Source organism: Lytechinus pictus, chromosome 19 (genome assembly GCF_037042905.1).
Source record: "Lytechinus pictus isolate F3 Inbred chromosome 19, Lp3.0, whole genome shotgun sequence".
In the NCBI taxonomy this organism is placed as follows: domain Eukaryota; kingdom Metazoa; phylum Echinodermata; class Echinoidea; order Temnopleuroida; family Toxopneustidae; genus Lytechinus; species Lytechinus pictus.
The window spans coordinates 12,418,169-12,426,243 of record NC_087263.1 but is presented as its reverse complement, the minus strand read 5'-3'; positions in this window follow the sequence as shown (position 1 = coordinate 12,426,243).

Sequence of the window (8,075 nt, the reverse complement as noted above, 5' to 3'; positions counted from 1 at the left end):
CATGACAGGTTAAAAACTGTGGAATCATCATTATACTGCACAAGATGGTGGGTTCTCGTTAACTTGTCGATTCAATTGATAGCCTTGTGACGCCGTAGACCTATAGTATCATTCTAAGTCAACCTGGCGACATTTTTGTATCTCGTCAAGTTGAAATCATAAAGGCAACATAATATGCTGGTTCCATGCCATTTGCACCGGCGACAATTGCTCCGCTTTAAAATCCACACACTAATCGAATGACCAACTTCAACCCTGGGTTTAACACTATACCCTATCCTAAACCTACCATAAAGCCCTATTGCATCCCTAACACTGACCCTACATCTCAGACGAAATTAAACCCGGAGTAATTGTCGCAGGAGCAAGTGTCGTGTCACCATCTCGTGCAAGTCGCCATGATTACTTGCAAGTATGTCGACATGTTGACTTAACAGGTTCTGCAATGTGAAAGGTTGACATGATAAGGCACGACTACTGAGTCAAATTGTCGAGAAAATATTCCGCGTTATTTCGTTGAGCAGACTGTCACTTTAAAGGGTCTGTGGAGGTTTGGAATATGAGCTCTGGGGCCTCATATGCTGTCAGTTCAAGCAATAATGTTTCACGAAGAAAACCTGACAATATATTTCACAGTCATCATTGTATGATTATTTGTCTCCATAGTCTACAGTGTTAACTTGCGCGTCCTAGTGGAGGCTTATTACTGGAGTCATCATTATTACATCAATTCAGCCATCAACTAGCTTTGAAATCTCAGGTGATTCCACCCTTTAAAATGATATGCATTAGCTGCAAGGAAAAAAAAATTAGGTCCTGAATAAAGTTATTAAAACAATCCCTTTAAAGCGTACGTCGAAATGTCAAGTTAGTCAGACTTCATATGTTAATTGGTCGACATGTTATGCAGGGGCAGCAGACCCCCCCCCCCCCCACCCACTTTTTTTCCAAAACGTGGACAAAAACGTAAAAACGACCATCAGATTGTGATTTTTTTGCATGGTCAGCCCCCCTCCTACTTTCAAAACCGTTCCGCGGCCCCTGTAACATGCATGGCTATAAAGTCGACTTGGCAAGAAGACACGTTCTATCTCGCTATTTTGGGCGAGTAGAATTATAGCGCTTTAACGCTTCCGCAAAAAATCCCACGTGCGACAAGAATTACTTCTCATGATAGTTGGTATCACCATGGACCTATTACGACCAACATGTGTGATAGTGGAGTTATTTACCTCTGTCAGATTTTAGCAACAAGCGGTGACGGATCACTCGCTTATCCAATTACTTCATGCCTCGGTTCTTCGAGTTTCCGCGTATCCGGGATTATTTGAATTTAATTTGAATTTTAACCGCTACTGACATGGAGGGATAGGTATGCAACAGGGGTAATAAAACAGATGTCACTACAAGTCGGGTTAACGTTAAATTCACTTCACATATCGCACTGGATTTTTTTTTATTCGCATCTTACTGGTTTATATCCAAACCTTTCACTCGAAGAACATGGTCTGAATACAAAGCTTAAGGGAAACCGTTCCATTCCTTCAGACTCTATATTAAACAATAATTTTGCCAAAATCCAAGGGTATATGTGCCTGCAGACTTAGCTCATCCAGATGTAAATTTAGTACTAACAAAAGCCCCCCCCCCCAAAAAAAAAAAAAAAAGAATAATAATAAATAAATAAACAAGTAAAATAATATATATAATATATATATATATGCCTATAAACAAATAAATAAATAAATACAATACAATACAATACACAACATAAGAAAAACAAAAATCCAACAACCCCCTCCCCCCCCCCCCAATAAAAAAAAAACAGAAAATAAATTGACGATAATCCGTAGAAGAATAATGAATAAGAGTTATAACTTTAAAAAAATATATAATTATGTGACGTCACATGCAAGCACAGGCTTACACACGCCACGTGATCTAAGCTCCATTGATATTGAAAAGCATTTCCGACCAAGATAAATTTTCATGTAAAGTAGCAAAAAATATATATATCCACTACAGTATGCTTATACCATATGGGCTGCTATAATCATGTTAACGGATTTATACTGATTCAAATATTGTCACGAAACTAATAGTTGACCGACATCATAGCGAGGCTTTGTAAAATGGTTTCAAACATAAATAGAGAAGGAAAAACTCGGGCCTGATGTATTTTTATGTCTCCATCTCTGTCTTCCTCCTTTTGATAACTCCCCCCGAAGTGTAGAAGGAAAGTCCTTAATTTGCTTAATTTCCGAGGAGGAAAAACAAGCTATTAGAGTACGAACTTGGGAGTCCCCCGGGCAATTCACTCTGTCCGATGATATAGTATCACAATCACATGAGTTGTAGGACTGAGATGCGTTTTGAAATCACCGTCCCTTCATGCTCAAAAATAGATCATTATGCACTGATTAATGGTGTTTTCTGAGGTGTCCACATCCTGTAATGCGTAGTGAAGTCGTAATTAGGACTATTTTGAGATTTTGGAATTCATTTTGGAATTCAGCTAGAGGTGGTCAAAACAGGAAGTTTTTGTGTAGTTATACATGGTCAAAACAACCAATGTGCATCTTAAAAATAACATTGCGTCAGACAAAAAAAAAATTATAAGTCGACAGAAATTCCAGTACGTTCTAATCAACGTTCCTATCTGAAAGTATTCATTTGCAGATAAACTTATATTTATCCAAATTAATTAAATAATTAGGTCATGATGTCCGCCAAAACAAAATCGCTTTGATGAAAAAACACTTATATAGATTTTTTTAGCACGGGCCGGCTGTGCCCCCCCCCCCCCCCCTGGATCCGCCAGTGCCCGATTGCATCATATCTAATTTATAAAACATCAAGTATTACAAAATAATTTTACCATCGGACTTTTTACCCGATAAAATACAAAAAGGTTTTTATACGCACGTTTTTAATTTCATTATCAGTTGTCAGGTTTGTGCCTTATAGATTTGATATAAAACGATGAGTCACTCGTGTAAAAGTGAGTCAATGTGTCCATAATATTGAAACAGTTTGGCTCAAATTGTGTCACTTTGACTTTGGGCAAAGTGTTACATTGGACGGGCAAGTGACTCATTAGAGGGTTTTTTTCCACATGCTTATATTCCTTAGATTTCATCCCTTGAAAAAAATAATGTAACCCTAAATAATAGACAAAATCAAGAAAATATATAGGTCGCACAGAAATTAAACCCACATAAACTCTAAAATCAAAGATTTAAAATAAATCCAGATCGACTGTGAATAGTAACCAGCCAAATAATAGACCTTGTAGATATAAATATAAATATAAATATAAATATAAAAGATTTGAATTTAATCTTTTTGAGATTTGAAAGTTAATCCTAAAGATTAAAAAAAAATCAAAAATTCGGCAGGTCACTATCCACAGCCGATCTGGATTGATTTTAAATTCTTGATATTTAGAGTGTAGGGAGAAATGTAACCCTTAAAACTGAGGAATAAAACCTAAATATCCACACACCTTTTTTGTTTTATTTTCACAGCGGGAGCGGGGCCGGTTATTTCCGTAAGAGGGGGTGGGGCAGGACGACATGAAGGTGACGGGGCGTTTCTAGTGAAAAATACAGATTTTTGACCCTGGGGCTCGTAACACAAAGCTTAGCAATTATCGTAGAACATTTTTTCTATTATTGAATGCACTGACTACAATGTACGATCAATAGTGTAAATCAAGCGTACGATCAATCGCTAAACTTTGTGTTACGGGACCCTGGTCATTCTTTCCACTTTTTTTTCCATACCCTTTGTTAACATTTCTTCCTGTTTCATCTTTGATCCTCTTTCCACCTCTTTTATGTTTGTTCACTTTCAAAATTTTTGAAAGGAGCAGTATATCACCTCATACCCCCCCCCCCCCCCTCCAGTGGAGTAAACCTTCGTTCGTTTTGTGAGGAAGATAAAGTGTTATTAAAAATTTAAATTTCAATATTGTCTGATCAGATGGTAGTTTGCTACCAACATGCATCTCTAAAGTATGTATCTCTTAAAAATACTTATTAGACACGCTCAAATATCTAGAGAATTTCTGAAGTTGACACGGGTGCACCTTTATATAGCGAGGCTTATGACAGTGATGAATAGGGTGAGCGGAGGGAGTCGGCACAAAACAGGAGCTGGCAATATAACATTTAGGCCCATAACTGCTGTGGAGAATTTGCACGGAGTGGAGGGGGGGGGGGGCACATTCTCTGAAAAAATAATGTCACCCTCCCCCCTCAAAAAAATTACACTTATGACGTGCATTTCTGAAAGATTTTAACCAGTAAATGAAAGTAAATTACAAATATATCATATATAATGGTCTGGGATACGTACCTCCTCCTACCCCCCCCCCTCGGCCAATTCACCTTATAATTCAAAAGGGGCTATATAAATTATATTTTATTTTAGATAAAAATCTCCAGTTTGTGTTGGACAATTGAAATTGATCTGGAAATGATCAAACGTATTGAGATCGCATTTTAGTTCACTTTTTTGTCATGTTACCGACACGCTTAAAAAAGAACGCATGAAGGCAGTGTTCAACTGATACGGGAGTTCTAGGATTATGATTTTTCAATGACGGATGTTTTTAATGGTATTTGAAAACCATGGTTGCAACATGAATGAGGGACAAAAGGGAAAGAAAAAGGGTCAAACAGTGGCGTAACAGGCGGGGGGGGGGGCAGGGGGGGGCAAGCTGCCCCTCCTGGCGGATTTCACCGGGAAAAAAAAAAAAAACGGGAAAAAAATAAAAGGGGGAGAAAGAAAGGGAAAGGGGAAGGAAAGAGGGAAAGGAAAGGAGAAAAAGGAAAGAGAAAGGGAAAAGTGGAAAGAAAACAAAGATTTTTTTTTTTTGGAATGGAAAAGGAAGGAAAGCTGGAAGAAGAACGAAAGAAGAACATTTGAGAAAGAACAAATCATTCCAAAATAGACCCAAGTAGCGCAATAGCATGATGGGAAATAGATTAAAAGATGGCAAAATGGCAAACAATAGCGGGAAATGAAGGTAGAATGGAATTAGTCAAAAGCTAAATTGGAAAACAAAGAAAAGGGACAAGAAATAAAAACTTAATAACACGACCGGGCTGACGAGGATAGAAAATAAAGAGCGGGAAAAAGGATGGAGTGCATACAACATTGTGCTATTAGCTTGCTAAATTTTATGCAAATAAGCTACCTGGGCTTCGCCCCAGACCCCAAGCAGTAGGGGCTCTTCATCTATGACCTGCAAATGGCTCTATTACGCCCCCTGTAGGGACCCTTCCTACATTAAGCTTAACGTTCAATCACTGGCGTACAGGCGCGGGGGGGGGGGGGGTCTTGGTTCAACACCAAAGAGGAAATAAAAGAAATTATAGGAGAGAACATAATATGAAATTAATGGAAACAATGAAATGTGTTATTTGCTGAATATAATGGAGAAATCTATCACATGATTAGAATTTAATTTCAATAGGCAATTTTTTTCCAGCTCGCTTTACTCGCTGGCGACTGTTTTTTTTTTTAACACATTTTCCCACATTGCTATGTTTTGACCCCTCAAAATATTTGGTTCAACTGGGTTGAATAGATGTGTTGTGTAAAAGCTATATTCTGTATATACCCGCGATTTGATTAAATAGCGGCAATCTGCGAGGTTTAAATGGCTTTGATATCAAGAACTTCCGGGGGCTCCGCCACAGACCCCAACCGCATAGCACTGCCGTATATTAGTATGGAAGGGTTGGGCCATGGTCCCCAAAAGTTCTACCAAGAAAAAAAGGAGGAAAGAAAAAGCAAAGGAAAAGTGTAGGATATGGTTTTATTTACTGAATATAACGTCAAAAATATCTCAAAGTTAGATTCTCATGAAAAGGTGATTTTTTCTCGCTCGCTTCGCTCGCTCGGGACTTATATCATGCAGCTTTTTAGCACATGTGCCATACTGCGCCCCTCGTTTTTTGTTTTGTTTACTCTGCACGCTACTTCCGCAAATAATCCTGTTCACAGTGGCGTACAGATCACAAGAAAAGGAATGGAAAGAGAGACGAGTGAAATATATTCTCTGGTCTCTGGATATCATGTCAAAATTTTTGCTCGCTCGCTTCGCTCGCTACTCACAAGATAAAATCTGCCTGATCCGCAATGTCTGGCCCTCTCAAAATCGTCGCCTCATTACGCCTGTTCATACCATGATATGACCGGGAAATTTTGGCTCTTGCCCCCCCCCCCCCCCCCCTGGCCACCGACCCCTGTTACGCCGCTGGGGTCAAATATAATATTATTCTTTGAATATCATGCCAAAATCTATCACAAAATAAGACATTTGTATTAGAAATATAATATTTTGCTCGCTCGTTTCGCTCTTTCGCAGCTTTTTTGACATTTTGCCCCATACGCCATATCTGGCCTTCCAACAAACATTTGCCTCACTACGCCACTAATAAGAATCAATTATGAGAGCCTAACGAAACTAAAATTGGATATTAAGAGACTCAAATTTCAAGATTCTGAAACCAAAATGATCAAAATATTATAGGTTTCACTGGCATAAACGATTTGCAAACATAATTATGTTAACATTGTTTATCGTGATAATGTACAAGTAGACCGACATTAACTGTCGAAGCGATATACAAGTGTCCACAATTATTTGCTATAAGCGATGTGATTAAGCATACACTCTTGATGAGGAATGGTCAAAATTACCCAAAATAGTCGAAATCCACCAATTTATTGGAGAGAATCTACTAAAATCTTAGTTGACATTGACCATTTTCATCGACCGGGGACTCTAAATTGCAGGGATTTAAATCAAATTCAGGTGGACTGTATAGGGACCAATCTAATTGTGGATTTAGTTTTAATCCTTATGATGATTTTTTTTTTAATCTCAAAGGATTCAAATTCAATTCTTGAGATTTGTAAAGGGAAAGTTTTATGATTAAAAAATAAATCCAGAATTCGATCGGTCCCTAATTACAGTCCAGCTGGATTTACTTTCAATCCCTGCAATTTAGAGTATATCCACCAACAGATTGGTTACTATGATCAATCCTTTTTAGGAGTGAAGTTGACTCTGTCTTTGGATCATATGAATTCATCCATTTGCTGCATCGATTACTACGAGTTCCTACACTCATGCTTACTTCGATTCCAAATAAACTTATTCAAAGATGGCTTTAATCTCATTCAATAATAACAATACTAATATGCAACATTTATATATTTAACGCTTCATATCATGTTTCTTAACGCTACATAGTATTACCCCGGCTTTGGCCCGGCTACTCTGGTTGAACCCTCGAGCATTCAAGAAATTCTTTCCTACCGGGTACCAATTTACTACACCTTGGTGGAGAGTGGCAAATGTAGCTAAATGTCTTGCCGAAGGGTGGGAGTGCTGTGATGGGATTTGAACCCCGGACCTTGTGGTTCCAAATCCGGAGACTTATCCACATCTTGAAAGTATCTGCACAAATTTCATTGTTATTCTCCCTGTGTATTTTATTATTATTATTATTATTTTTTTTTTTTTGGGGGGGGGATAATCCATAATAGTAATACTCAATACAGCACACATCAAAGCTGGGGATTCTAAAAATAATACTTTCGCATTGTTGACCTATGTCTTTCAGTGGTTGATGAGTTCCTTTAAAAGTGTTCGGCCAGGAAAGGCATGATCATGACAATGTGAGGAAAGAGTGGTGCTAAAACAAGCGGCTTGGGAAAGCAAAATAACTGGGATATTTACACACAATGACAGATTGAGCGAAGATATGGGCTATGAGATGGGGAACGAGCCCGGGGAAAAGATGGAGGAAGATAGGGAGAGAGGTCGGGAGAAAGAGAGGACGGAAGGGAGGAGGATGAGAGAGAGGGAGAGAGGAAGGAGAAAGAGGGAGGAGGTTGGGGGGAGAGAGAGATATAGGGAGCAAGAAAGGAGGAAGAGGGGGAGAAGATGATGAGAGAGAGGGGGAGAGAAGGAGGGGACAACGATAAAACTTGAGTTTGAATTGAATATATCAATTTCATCGTGTAAGACATGTTCTTCAAATCGTTACCACATA